The sequence below is a fragment of the Eptesicus fuscus genome, chromosome 20, assembly GCF_027574615.1.
Source record: "Eptesicus fuscus isolate TK198812 chromosome 20, DD_ASM_mEF_20220401, whole genome shotgun sequence".
NCBI lineage: Eukaryota > Metazoa > Chordata > Mammalia > Chiroptera > Vespertilionidae > Eptesicus > Eptesicus fuscus.
In genome coordinates this window covers 10,355,846-10,369,605 of record NC_072492.1, presented here as the reverse complement: position 1 = coordinate 10,369,605, position 13,760 = coordinate 10,355,846, and the positions used below count along the sequence as shown (strand labels likewise).

Here is a 13,760-nt window from a genome sequence, read left to right as displayed (position 1 = left end):
TGACATCCATGGGACAGGAGGTGGGCATCTCCCTGCCACCAGTGTGTGTGTGTGTGTGTGTGTGTGTGTGTGTGTGTGTGTGTGTGTGTGTGTGTGAGAGACCCTTGACCCTCCTCCCACCCCGCCTCTACTCTGGATTGACCTGAGGAAAGTGGCCGGATGGGAAGCCTGATCAGGGAAGGCAGGAGGACCCCACAGTGTGGAGCGGAGTGTCTTCTGGTCCCCGGGGAAGCCCACACGTGGGCTGCGGCTTCAGGGCGCCCTCAGATGCCCTGCTCACCTCCCTGCCGCAGCCCGCTCAGTGCAGGCGGGGGCCTCCCAGTGAGGCCACACTCGCAGCGAGACCAGGGAGGACCCTGAGTGGGGAGCAGCCTTGACCATCTCCTCCCTGGCAGCTGTGTGGCCCTGGCCTGGTTCTCGCCAGCCCTGAGGCCTGCTTTCGGGGGCAGTTCGTTCGCGCCCCTGTGAATTTCTTGGATTCACCTCCTCACCCCAAGGCGGCACACACCTCTGAAACGTCTGTCTTACCTGTTCCCTTGGTCCCACTCCCTTGGACTCACCCCATTATCACACAGCCCGAGGCTGCTGGTAGAACGGGGGAACCCGGGGCCTTTGGACAGAAAAGAAAGACGCCCTTTCCCGGGTGCTGCCGGCCCTGCCAGGGCACACGACGTGGTAGTGCCAGAGGGCTGCTTTTCATTCCCAGCTCGCTGCCCTTCAGCCCCCGTAACCCAACCTGCACCACAGGACCCAGCAGCCACAGAGGATCTCCACAGGTCTCGCCTCCTGCTCCCCTCCTCCGAAGGCTTCCCTGGCTCCCTGCTGCCCTCAGTGGTACAAAGCCCACACCCTCCGCCAGCGGAGGAGGCCCGCACGGCCTCTCCGAGACTTGCTCCAGCTCTCCCCTGCCCCTTGGCTGTCCCAGGCCACGCAGCTTGCAGTTCGGATCCCTCCAAGATCTTAACCTTTGGGGGTTGTACTTCATCTTCACAGGAATTTGCCAAGGGGCCGTGTGGCCCCATTTTACAGACGATGAGGAAGCCGAGGACAAGGGCAACATGCTTTTTTTTTTCTTTTTTCTTTTTTCTGGCTTGAATGCCTTTCTGCCTTATCACCTCCCCCTAGACCTCCCCCTAGCATCTCCATCTTTTAAGATCTTTTTTTCTTTTAACATTTATTGAATTTGTTTTTTTTTTCTTTTTATTTTTTTATTTTTTTTAAATTTCTTTATTGATTAAGGTATCACATATTTGTCCTCATCCCCCCATTTGTTTTCTTTTTTAAAATATTTTTATTCATTTCAGAGAGGAAGGGAGAGGGAGAAACATCAATGATGAGAGAATCATTGATTGGCTGCCTCCTGCATTGCCCCCTATTGGGGATCGAGCCTGCAACCCCAGCATATGCCCTTGACTGGAATTGAACCCGGGACCCTTTAGTCAGCAGGCCGATGCTCTATCCGCTAAGCCAAACCAGCGAGGGCTTAAGATCTTTATATATATATATATATATATAAATTATATATATATAATTTCAGAGAGGGAGGGAGAGATAGAAACATCAATGATGAGAGAGACTCATCAGTCGGCTGCCTCCTGCACACCCTACACTGGGGATCGAGTGCAGGTTGCGAGCATGTGCCCTGACTGGGAATCAAACTGTGACTTCCTGGTTCACAGGTTGATGCTCAACCACTGAGCCACGCTGGCCAGGCTCCATCTTTTAGGATCTTGAAAGAAGGGATCATAACTTATCCCTATAGGCCCCAGCACAAGGACCTGGTCTCATTAGAGCTCAACAAATCAACGTTTGTTAAGTGAATAAATCCACCTGCTCAAGCCTGGCTCAAGTGGGGGGCCTCGGGGAAGGGGTGGTGTGCAAAGGAAGTTTGGGGGACACAACCACTCTACCGTCTATTCTAAATTCCTTTGGAATCCAAACCAAAATTCCCTCCTCAAAGTCATAATGGACCGAGAAGCTCGGGTCCACCCCGGGCTACAGCCCTGCCTGAGCCACCGTGCGCCAATGTCTGTGAGAAGGCATGGTCTTGGGCAGGTTCTGCAGACGGTGAGTCCGGGAATCGGAGAGGCGCTGGGCTGGGAAGAGTGAGGGGCGTGTGAAGGACGCCGGGGCTTCTGACGGAGGAAGCCCCTCCTTCAGACGTAGTCTAGTAGTTTGTCTTGGGAATCTTTGCAATATCCAAGTGTCACATGTACAACTACTTACTTGATTTTTCTGTTTAAAAGTTGAGATGCAAACAAAAATAATAAAAAAAATAATAAAAAACAAAACAAAAAGAAAGAAAAAAAAAAATAAATAAAAGTTGAGCTGCCCTTGGCCGGCGTGGCTCAGTGGTTGAGCATCGACCTATGAACCAGGAGGTCATGGTTCAATTCCCAGTCAGGGCACATGCCCGGGTTGTGGGCTGGATCCCCAGTGTGGGGTGTGCAGGGAGCAGCCAATCAATGAATCTCTCTCATCATTGATGTTTCTCTCTCTCTCTCTCTCTCTCTCTCTCTCATTCTCTCTCTTCCTCTCTCTGAAATCAAGAAAAAAAAATTTTTTTAAATTGAGCTGCATTTTTAACTTAACTATAGGGTGGCAAAAGTAGGTTTACAGTTGTGAGTACATGAAGCACAGAATTTATTCTTGTATTATTATTTGTTAATTATTGTATTATTTTCCAGACAGAGACAACTGTTGTTATTTAGTCTCACCTCATTCTAAGCATCCATACCTGTCATACCACAGGTCTGACATTCTAATTATGTTTGTAATAAACAGCGAAATTAATACATACTCTGACGTTAAAAAAGGTTTGCTTGTGTACCACCTGAGGTCGTCGTGGGCCAGGCCTCGGCACACACCGCCTGGGACGGATGAAGGATGCCGGCCTGAGGAGCGGACCTCCAGAAGTTTGGGCCCTTAGAGCCAGGATGAGGCCACTTCAGAATGTTCACAGCTGAGCCCAAAGCTGGGTTTAAATGCCTGAGAGCATTTTGGACGGGAAACCACAGCATGGGACCTACGAAAAGAATCCGAGGAAAGGAGACAAACATCCCTGGCAGGGTGGCTCAGTTGCTTGGAGCATCTTTTGGTACACCAGAAGTTTGCAGGTTCGATCCTCGGTCCGGGCAGTTCAGGAGACAACCGATGTTTCTCTCTCTCTTAAATCAATGAAAACATATATACTGAGTGGCCAGATTATTATGATCTCTGAATGCATAATAATCTGGCCACTCAGTGTATACCCTATATAATAAAAGGCTAATATGCAAATTGTCCCCTCGACCAGGAGTTCAACCAGCAGGCAGGCCAGCCAACTGCCCATGTACCCTCTCCCTGGCCAGGCTGGCCGGACCCCACCCATGCACAAATTCATGCACTGGGCCTCTAATATATACATATACTGAGTGGCCAGATTATTATGCATTCAGAGATCATAATAATCTGGCCACTCAGTATATATGGTGAGGATTTAAAAGAAAAGAAAAGGACACAAATAGCTTAGACTTGAGGATGAAACTGGCAAGGACAGACGGTGACCCCAAGTTGAAGGCTCAGGGAGGAGGCAGGGGTGTGGCACCAGGCGAACAGGAAGGCTCTGAGTCACGCCCCAAGCCCTGGAGAGCCAGCGTGGGGCCCTGCAACTCACCTGGTCTGCCTGGCCCGGCCCTGATTCCCTCTCACTGTTGTAAAACACACACGCCTTTAAAATCGTCAACTCCAGGTTCAGAGATGCTCTGAGACAGGTAGGGAAGGGAAACGGAAACGAAAGCGAGCAGGGAGGTTTGTTCTCAGGGCGGTTTGTGGGAGGGAAACCTTCCTCTTCCGAGGGGTGGGGCAGCCACAGGATGAAGAGTGAAACAAGCCCTTCAAGGATTTGCTGATCTTCATTCTTTTTTGTTGGTTTGTTTCTTTTTGTTAATCCTCACCAGAGAATATTTTTCCATTGATTTTTAGAGAGGGTGGAAGAGAGAGGGAGAAATATCGATGTGAGAGAGACACATCGATTGGTTGCAGCTTGGGGCGAGGATTGAGGCCTGCAACCAAAGTACGTGCCTTTGACTGGAATCCAACCCAAGACCCTTCAGTCCTTGGGCCAACGCTCTAACCACTGAGGAAAACCGGCTAGGATTTGAGTCTTCCCTCTTCATCCCAGAACCAAAAGCCTCCTTGATAGCTGACAGTCCTCAGTGCTTGAGATAGGTAATTCTGATATTAAAAATAGCACTACTGTTGAAAAAAACATGGAAATTCATAAAAGCATACGTGAAAAACAGAAACATAAGTTCTACACCACTTCCACAGATAACTATCATAAATATTTTGGTGTTCAATCTCCCAGGCTCTCTCTATGATATGTATGCTATATATGGTTATGTTAAAATAATTATATATTACATAATGCATAATTATATAATTATTTTAAGATAAGTGGGATCATATTGTATAAATACTTTTAGGACTTGATTTTTTCCCGTTGTTATCTTGAGATCCCCAATAAACATTTTTACACCCTCATTTTCAATGGAGGTAGTCAATTATGATATACATTTTATGTAATTAATTTATTGATTTATATTTAAGTTGTTTCCAATTTCCCCTATTATAAAAATTCTGCAATAAGTGCTTTTATTGCAAAGTCTTGGTATTTTCCCTTAAAATAATTATTAGAAATGGAATTGATGAGTCAAAGTGCAGTATAATTTTAAAGGTGAGTGATAAATACTGCCAAATTTCTTTTCATAAAAGTAGTACCAATTTATTTATTTAATGTGTTCTTATTGATTTCATCGAGGAAGGGAGAGAGAGAGAGAGAAACATCAATGATGAGAGAGAATCATTGATCGGCTGCCTCCTGCACGCCCCACAGGGGGGATGAAGGCCGCAACCCAGGCATGTGCCCTATTAATATATTTTTTAAATTTATGGATTATATAGAGAGTGGAAAGGAGAGAGAGAGAGAGAGAGAGAGAGAGAGAGAGAGAGAGACTTGTTGCTCCACTTATTTATGCATTCATTGGTTAATTCTTGTATGTGCTCTGACTGGGGATCGACCCTTCAACCTTAGCATATTGGGACAATGCTCTAACCAGCTGAGCTACCCAGGGGTCCTGGGTATTATTATAACTTTATCTTCACAAAACAAAAAACAAAACAAAACAAAAATCGAAACCTTCCACTTCTCTGTCGTCACTGTCAGTATCCTCAAGACGCCATCAGCACCTTGTTTGGCGTTCCACCACTCCCTTCCTGCTCCCATTCTCCCCTCACCCTGCCTCCCTTGTCTGTTTCCCACAGAACAATCAGAATTAGCTTATTTAAAAAATGTACATTAGTTGACTTTTGTTTCTGGTCATGACAGAGTGGTTTGTATCAGACTAGGATTCCTTTAGAGAAAAATGTAAAATTAGATCACACACACACACACACACACACACACACACACACACACACACACGTGTTTTAAGGCTTCAGAGAGTGGCAGGACTGAAGTCACTGTGATCCTATAAAGAAAGAAAACACTGAGGTGAGGGGATCTCTTCTACTTCTTTTCTTAAGGGAATTCCTTAAGGACTTTGCTGATTGCTTGGGAGGCATTGAAGCTGAGCAGAAAATAGTGGCCTAAAAGTTTTGGTATTATCCCAAGGCTCAAAAATTTGAAGTTAGTTTCTGACAAGAAAAAGTATCTGGTAAACACTCTAGGGCAGTGATGGGCAACCTTTTGAGCTTGGTGTGTCAAACTTCGCCAAAAAACCGAGCATAACTCGGGTAGTGTGTCACTTTGAGGAAAAAACATTATTTCGCGATATTTATAGTTTAAATAACATAAATGTTTCATCCTCGGCATGTGGCCGCCTCAGCGGCCGCGTGTCATCAGAAATGGCACTGACACACGTGTCAGAGGTTCGCCATCACTGGCCTAGGGTTTCACCGAAGGGCTATGACCTATGAGTAAGGGCCATCAGAAACAGACCAGCCCATACCAAGCCTGCTGCGTCGCAGTTCCTGAATGGGTCAAATGATCTGACCTTACTGCAGCAGCCTGAAAACAAACAAAACCACCCAGAAATTTACATCTCTTGTGGAAAAATAACATCATCCAGAGTCTTTGCAATTCTTCAGTTTACCCCGCATCCAGAAATTAACAAAAATTAACAGATATACTAGGAGACAAGACCAAATACACAAAAACCAAGAGATAAAAATAGATGACAGCATCAGACCCAAAGGAAAAAAAGATATTGGTTGTATTGTACATGAACTCTAACACATTCAAGAAAGTAGATGGAGAACTAGAAAAAATATTTAAAAGAACCAAATGGAAATTCTAGAATTGGAAAATACAATTACTGAAATGAAAAACTCTGTAGATGATTTAACAGCAGATTAGATACAACAGAAGAGAGGATTAAAAAACAAACGGAAGGATAGAGCACTAGAAAATATTCCGTCTGAAGCATGGAGTGGAACAAAAGAATGGAAAATACAGAAAGGAACATAAAGAATATGGAATGTGGTACCAGGTCCGGGTGAGGCCACGCGCCCCTGGGTCTGGGAGAGGCCATGTGCCCCTGGGTCTGGGTGAAGCTGAATCCCGGGTCCGGGTGAGGCCGTGTGCCCCTGGATCCGGGTGAGGCTGGGTCCCGGGCCCAGTTGAGGCCACGCGCCCCTGGGTCTGGGAGAGGCCACGCGCCCCTGGGTCCGGGGGAAGCTGAATCCTGGGTCCAGGTGAGGCTGTGTGACTCTGGATCCGGGTGAGGCTGGGTCCCGGGTCCGGGTGAGGCCGGGTCCGGGTGAGGCCACACACCCCTGGGTCTGGGTGAGGCCTCGCGCCCCTGGGTCCGGGTGAGGCTGGGTCCCGGGTCTGGGTGAGGCTGCGTCCCTGGGTCTGGGAGAGGCCACGCGCCCCTGGGTCCGGGTGAGGCCACGCGCCCCTGGGTCCGGGTGAAGCTGGATCCCGGTCCAGGTGTGGCCGTGTGCCCCTGGATCCGGGTGAGGCTGGGTCCTGGGCCCGGGTGAGGCCACACACCCCTGGGTCCAGGTGAGGCCACGCACCCCCTGGGTCCGGGTGAGGCCACGTGCCCCTGAGTCCAGGTGAAGCCGTGCCCCTGGGTCCAGCCGAGACCAAACCAGAGGGAGTCGGACCTGCATTACCACCATTTGTCCACCATCCAGAGCTGAGGGGTCAGTGCCGACATGTACACATAAGGAACTGGTGGACATTGATATTGGGTCTCAAAAGAACTGTTGGTCCAGAAAGAAACTCACTACAGACTGATTCATTTGCCTGTCAGCATAACTATTATTACTCGTCTCACATTCAGTTCTTATAAGTATATCTCTAGTGACACATGATCTCGCTCATCTAGGGGAAATGATGAACAACATAGACTGATGAACAAGAACAGAACCAGAAACAAGGAGGCATCGATCGGACTATCGGGCCTCAGAGGGAGGATAGGGGAGGGTGGGGGGAGGGGGGAGAGATCAACCAAAGGACTTGTGTGCATGCATACAAGCCTAACCAATAGTTAAGTTCAACAGGGTGTTGGGGCATCCGTGGGGAGGGGTGTGGGATGGGATGGGGAGGGGGTGAGGACAAATATGTGACACCTTAATCAATAAATAAATTTAAAAAAAAGAATATGGAATGTGGTAGAAAAGTTTAAATACATTTAATTGGAGTCACTTAAGTAAAGAGAGTAAGTGACGGTTCAGATGAAGAGTTACTTATATTTACAATATTACTAAAATGCTTTAAATTATAGGTTTAAGAAACTCTACAAATCTTAAGCCAAATAAAAATTTAAAAATCCCTAAGTAGGCACATTGTTAGTAAAAGTCCTGAAAACTAAAGACAAAAAGAATTTTTAAAATTTGGCTGAGAAAAAAAAAAAAAAGACACATTTCCTTTTGAGGAGCAATAATACTGACAGTTCATTTTCAAGATAAATGATGGAATCCAGGAGAGAGGTCAAGGGTACATGCTATAACTTTTAAGGACTGAAAGAATATAATTGCCAATCTAGAATTTTACACAGAGAAAATATTTTTTTTAAATGAAGTTGGAACAAAGAGGTTAACAAATGAAAACAGAGAATTCATTGCCAAGATAGCTGCACTAAAAGAAATACTAAAGGATGTTCTTTACCGAATGAAAATAATCCCAATAGAAGCAAAGAAATGCAGGAGTGAATGAATGATAAGAGGTAAGTGTGTGGGAATATATGTGAATATTGACTGCATAGAACAGTAATAATATCCTAATGTATTATTTTTACATGAAACATTAAAATATTTGACAATAATAGCCAAAAGGCAGGAGGAAAATAAGTGGGGTTAAATTATAAGGTTCTTGCGTTATCTGGGGAGTGGTAAATGTACAAATTATAGTAGACTAATAATTCAAGCACACATGCTGTAATTTCTTGGTAACCATTAAAATAATAACAAAATAATATATAACTAATTGGAGAAATAGAATAATTTTAAAAATCTAATTTATCTCTTACCTTTTGATACAGCATGGAGGGACCTGGAGAGTATTACGCTAAGCGAAATAAGCCAGCCAGAGAAAGACAAGTATCTACATTCATATGTAGAGTCTAATGAACAAAATAGATCAAAAGACAATGAAGCAGAGAACAGACTGCGAAATCTCAGAGGGAAGGCAGGAGAGGGTGGGTGGATGGGAAGTGATCTACCAAAGAACTTGTATGCATATAATAAGCATAAGCCATGGACACAGACAATGGGATAGTGAAGGCCTGGGGCAGGGGGTAGGGGCAGGCTAGAAGGGGTCAATTGGAGAAAAAAGGGGACATACGTAAAACTTTCAACAATAAGGATTTAAACAAAACTCTAATTTAAAAAAATGAAAACGTTTCTTTAAAATGAAAACATTTCTTTAAAATGTCTTTGACTATTTGTATTCTCCTTCTACCTGTATATTTTGCCCAGTTTTCTATTTGGATGCTTTCCTTTTCTTATTGATTTCAGATAGATATAAATATAAGGCAAATAGAAATATGTCCATGTGAATGTTGCAAATAATCAGTGTTAAATCTTTATGCCTTGGTTAGAACACTAAGGGCCTGGTTTGACGGTTTCCTTTGACATTAGTGAGAAGGGGTCCGTTGAGTCCTATGTTTTGCACCCGATAGGCGCTCACCGATGCCTAATGAATTGAACTGAATTGAGGTGGTCAAGGGGCTGATAAGCAAACATGGGGTTCTACATTATTGTCATTTAGAGAATAAGGACTTATCCAAACCCACGACAGGAGTAGCGAATAGTTATTGTTTAAGGCCAAAAAGGGAGCAGAAATAAACTGGGCTGCCAAGAACTACCGGAATCTGCCAAGGGCCAAAATGTGTGATACATACCTAATCAAGACCAGCAGGCGGCGCTCTAACCACGTCCCATTGCTCCCCAGACTGCCAGGGCCAAGCCTGAGCACGGAGGAAGTGGAAAACGGATGGAGGCATGGGGAGAGTCTGAGACCTAACTTTTTGGCCGGGTGCTTCCTCCAGAGGTGAAATCCCAGAGCTCAAGAGCCCTGTGTTTTTAATTTTTCTAGGCTTGCTTTGCCCATGCGTGCCTGTATAGCAACATCTGTTCAACTCAGTCCAAACTTCGATGGCCCAAACTTTGATGAGCAAAATCAATCATTTGATTCTCTTGGGAAAATGTAAATGATAATTCAGTAGGACTGAGGTGAGGCCTGAGGTGCTGAATTTCTAACAAGCTCCCTGGTGATGACTCAGTCAGTCTGGCATTTATAACACACTGCCTGCAAGGTCCCCCATCTCTGTGCAACATGGGAGGTTGGAGAAAAGCAGACCTGGATTCTGCCCTCAAACAGCTTCCTAGAAGTAAAATCCCACGGTAATGTCTGTAATACAAGTTAGAGTGTGAATCCACTTTCTGTGTGACCTTGGGCAAGCTGCTTGACCTCTTTAGGTCTCAGTTTCCTTATCTGTAAAATAGGAATGGTAACAGCTTCTACCTTAAAAAGTTAAAGCAGGTAAAGCAGGATATTGTATATAAAGTGGAGTGTCTGGCACATAATAAGCCTCAACAAGGCTTGGGGTACACTAAGACAGTATGGAGCGAGGCGGGCAGCCCTGGTGGGGTGGCAAATCGGAGGGAGGTGAGTTGAGGGACAATCTTTTTTTTTAGATTTGTTTTTTTATTGATTTCAGAGAGGAAAGGAGAGGGAGAGAGAGCTAGAAACATCAATGATGAGAGAGACTCATTGATAGTGCCTCCCACACGCCGCACACTAGGGATTGAGCCTGCAATTGGCATGTGTCCTGACTGGGAATCAAACCCAGGACCCTTCAGTCCCCAGACTGATGCTCTATCCACTGAGCCAAATCGGGCAGGGCCATCATCTGAAAAGCAGGAGGTTAGCAAGGTGAGGACAGAGAGCCAGGAGGAGGGTAGGTCTCCTGTCAGGTGACAAACCTAAGCGTTGCTTTTCAGAGAGATTTAAGGATGCTGCAGGCTGAGCAGGCTTCCTTCTGGAAATGCACAGGGTGCGGGGGAGCAGGACTTCAGGCAGATGAAGCTTCAGCTTTTAGCACCGCCCCCGCCCTTCATTTCACATCTTTAAGGGTTTTAGGGGATTGTGAGAGGAGCTAAGAGGAGCCAAGGATCACCCTGGCCCTGCCCTCATGCTCACAACCTGCACAGCCTCAGCGCCACTGCTGCAGCCCTCAGCCCAGGTACCCAAGTTGACCTCCGTGCTTTAAAGATGGTGGAGTTTCCATAGCATCACGAAGGTCCTTGAGCACTTATAGACTGACTTCCAGCGTTCTGCGGAATGCTCCTGAGGATACAGAGACAGATCCGTGCTGCCCTGCCCTCGCTGGGTGACCTCACTGTGGGAGAGGGACGATCAGCGAAGGGCCTCAGTTAGCAGTTCTTCACTTCACAGGGTGGTCTGGTCTGAGAAAGACTGAAGGCGTGGGTCCCATTTGGAGAGGCAGAAAGGTGGGAGGTCACCGCCAACTGGTAAACGGACCAATGGGACCCTATCTCATTTCAGCTCAGACAGTGCAGTGCAGCCAGCACTGGTATTGCCTCCCTTTCATAGATGAGGAGACTCAGAGATGACAGCAGCTCATTCAAGGTCTCTCAGCTAAAAGTGGTAGCTGGAGTCTGACTTTGTTTATTCTTTCAAGTGCCCTGTACATGCTATGCCAGGGTCTATGCATCTCCGCCCCTGAATAAGCGAGCCAGGCCAGCATGACTCAGGGTTTGAGCTTCGATCTATGAACCAGAAGGTCACGGTTAGATTCCAGGTTGAGGCACATGCCCAGGTTGTGGGCTCAGTCCCCAGGGGGGGTGTGCAGGAGGCAGCCAATCAATGATTCTCTCTCATCATTGATGTTTCTATCTCTCCCTCTCCCTTTTGCTCTGAAGTCAATAAAAATATATATTTAAAACAAACAAACAAAAAAACAAGTGAAAGCTCTTTCCCGAGCCCTTCCCCTCCAAATACAGAGCAGAGGCATACACACCTGCGGTGGCAGTGGGGAATCGTGAAGGCCTGGCTAACGAGACAGATTTGAATTTTTTTCCTTCCTCGGCACTGAGGTCTTGCTCAACTCCAGCGGAGCAGTGAGGCTGGCAGGGTTACCTCACTTCTAGACGGCAAGCCCCAGCCCTCCTGGCCCAAACCCACTTCCTGTGCTTGTGCCTCTTTTGTCAGGAGGTGATTCTCACGCTTCCTGTTGACTTCTGTTTCGGCTGGCCTCCGTGTGCTGCTGTCGATCGGATCAGTGAGGCCTGGGACCCGGGACCAGGTACACTGGGTGGGTGGGGGTCTTCTGGGAGAAGGTCTGGGCCAGGTGAGGCCGGGCCTGGGGCACACCAGAGTGGGGGGTCCTGGTGGCCTGAGGACCCTCCCTGTCCACATGGTGGGGGGCTGTCCGAGGCTAAGGTTAGTTTGTAAATTTGGTTATGCCCCTGTGGGGCTGACACCAAGGGTTTGCTCTGGTGGCTTCCTAAAGTCACACTGTCTGCCCACATCCCCCCAAGATCTCATCACCTTGAGGTGGCTTTCCGTTTCTGAGGCTGCCCAGGTAGCATTGCTCTGGGGGTGCAGAGCAAGTTTTTTGGGTTCAGACAGGTTTACCTGGGACTGAGTGAGACTTAGTTGGTGTGATGCTTGAAACTGGGCTGGGCTGAGCTGAGCTGAGCAGGTCAGGGGCTTGTGATTACGTCCTGGCTCCTTGTCTTGCTTACCAGCAAGTCACTCAGCTTCCCTCTGAACCTGTTTCCTCATCTACAACACGGCAAAATATCTCTATTTTGCGGGATTTTTGTGATGCTTAAGCAGGACAATGATTGTGAAAGTGTTTTGTAAACTGTGCGATGATATGCTTCAGGGTTTGAGGTTACTTTTATTTCATTTTCTAAATGAAACTAGACTTTTTAAAATGATAATATGATCATTGTAAAAAATCCAAACAATACAGAGAAAGTGGAAGTTTACATAATTCCTTCCCCAAAGATTACTACTGACACATTAGTATATAGACTCATAGACTAATATAATTAAAAAAATTTTATTGTGGTAAAATACGTAACATACAATTTTAAAAAATTTATCATTGTCAAGTGTATAGTTCATCACTGCCATCCACCTCCAGAACTTTTTCCACCTTCCCAAACATAAACTCTGTGCCCATTAAACAATAACTCCCCATCTTCTCTCACCCCAGACCCCATTCTACTTTCTGTCTCGATGAATTTGACCACTCTAGGTACCTCATTTAAGTGGAATCATGTAGTATTTGTCCTTTTGCAACTGTCTTATTTCACTGAGCATAATGCCCTCAAGGTTTATCTGTGTTGTAGGGGATCAGAATTTCCTTCCTTTTTATGGCTGAATACTATTCCATTGTATATATATTAGACCGTATTTTGTTTATCCATTTTTCTGTTGATGGATGCTTGGGTTGTTTCTACCTTCTGGCTATTGTGAATAATGCTGCTATTGTTACAGAAAACCGGAGAAGAACCAAGCAATGCTTAGAGAGATGGAGTTACACTTATTATTATTATTATTATTATTATTACTACTACTACTACTACTACTACTACTACTACTACTATGCGCAGGCCCAGAGGAAAATGTCTCTCAAATTCTGGGCCCCAACATGGAGGAATTTTCCCTATTTATATGTTTATACCTTCTTTGTCTCCCAAATATGGGGTGTTTCCAGCCCCCTTTGCAAGTTCTTAAAGAGCTCCTATGTGCTGGGGCCTTGAGACCTCAACCAAAGGCCTGGCCTGGTGCCAGCACTGATAATTTTGTCCGGGGAAGGTTTAATGGCCTCTCTGAAGTGGGAATAGTCTTATTTTCCTTATTATTTAAGCAAGAAAGCATTTACAGGAGCCAAATAGCAGGGTTAAAATTTCAAACAGCAGTTTTTATATAAGATGGATGCTTCACATGGGTGAACATGGGTGTGCAAATATCTGAGTCCCTTTGAATTCGTTTTGAAGCATCCATCTTATATAAAAACTGCTGTTTGAAATTTTAACCCTGCTATTTGGCTCCTGTAAATGCTTTCTTGCTTAAATAATAAGGAAAATAAGACTATTCGCACTTCAGAGAGGCCATTAAACCTTCCCCGGATGAAATTATCAGTGCTGGCACCAGGCCCAGCCTTTGGTTGAGGTCTCAAGGCCCCAGCACATAGGGTCTCTTTAAGAACTTGCAAAAGGGGCCGGAAACA

General features: G+C 45.8%; 1 protein-coding gene across 1 annotated transcript in view; it reads left to right on the top strand.

Moving 5' to 3' along the window:
- Positions 1–11,775: 11,775 nt before the first annotated feature.
- Positions 11,776–13,760, top strand: part of NDEL1 (nudE neurodevelopment protein 1 like 1) — a 66,748-nt gene continuing 64,763 nt past the window's right edge. The window contains exon 1 of the mRNA XM_054709469.1: positions 11,776–11,819. The gene's annotated coding sequence lies outside the window, so the exon portion shown is untranslated. The remainder of the gene's footprint in view (positions 11,820–13,760) is intronic.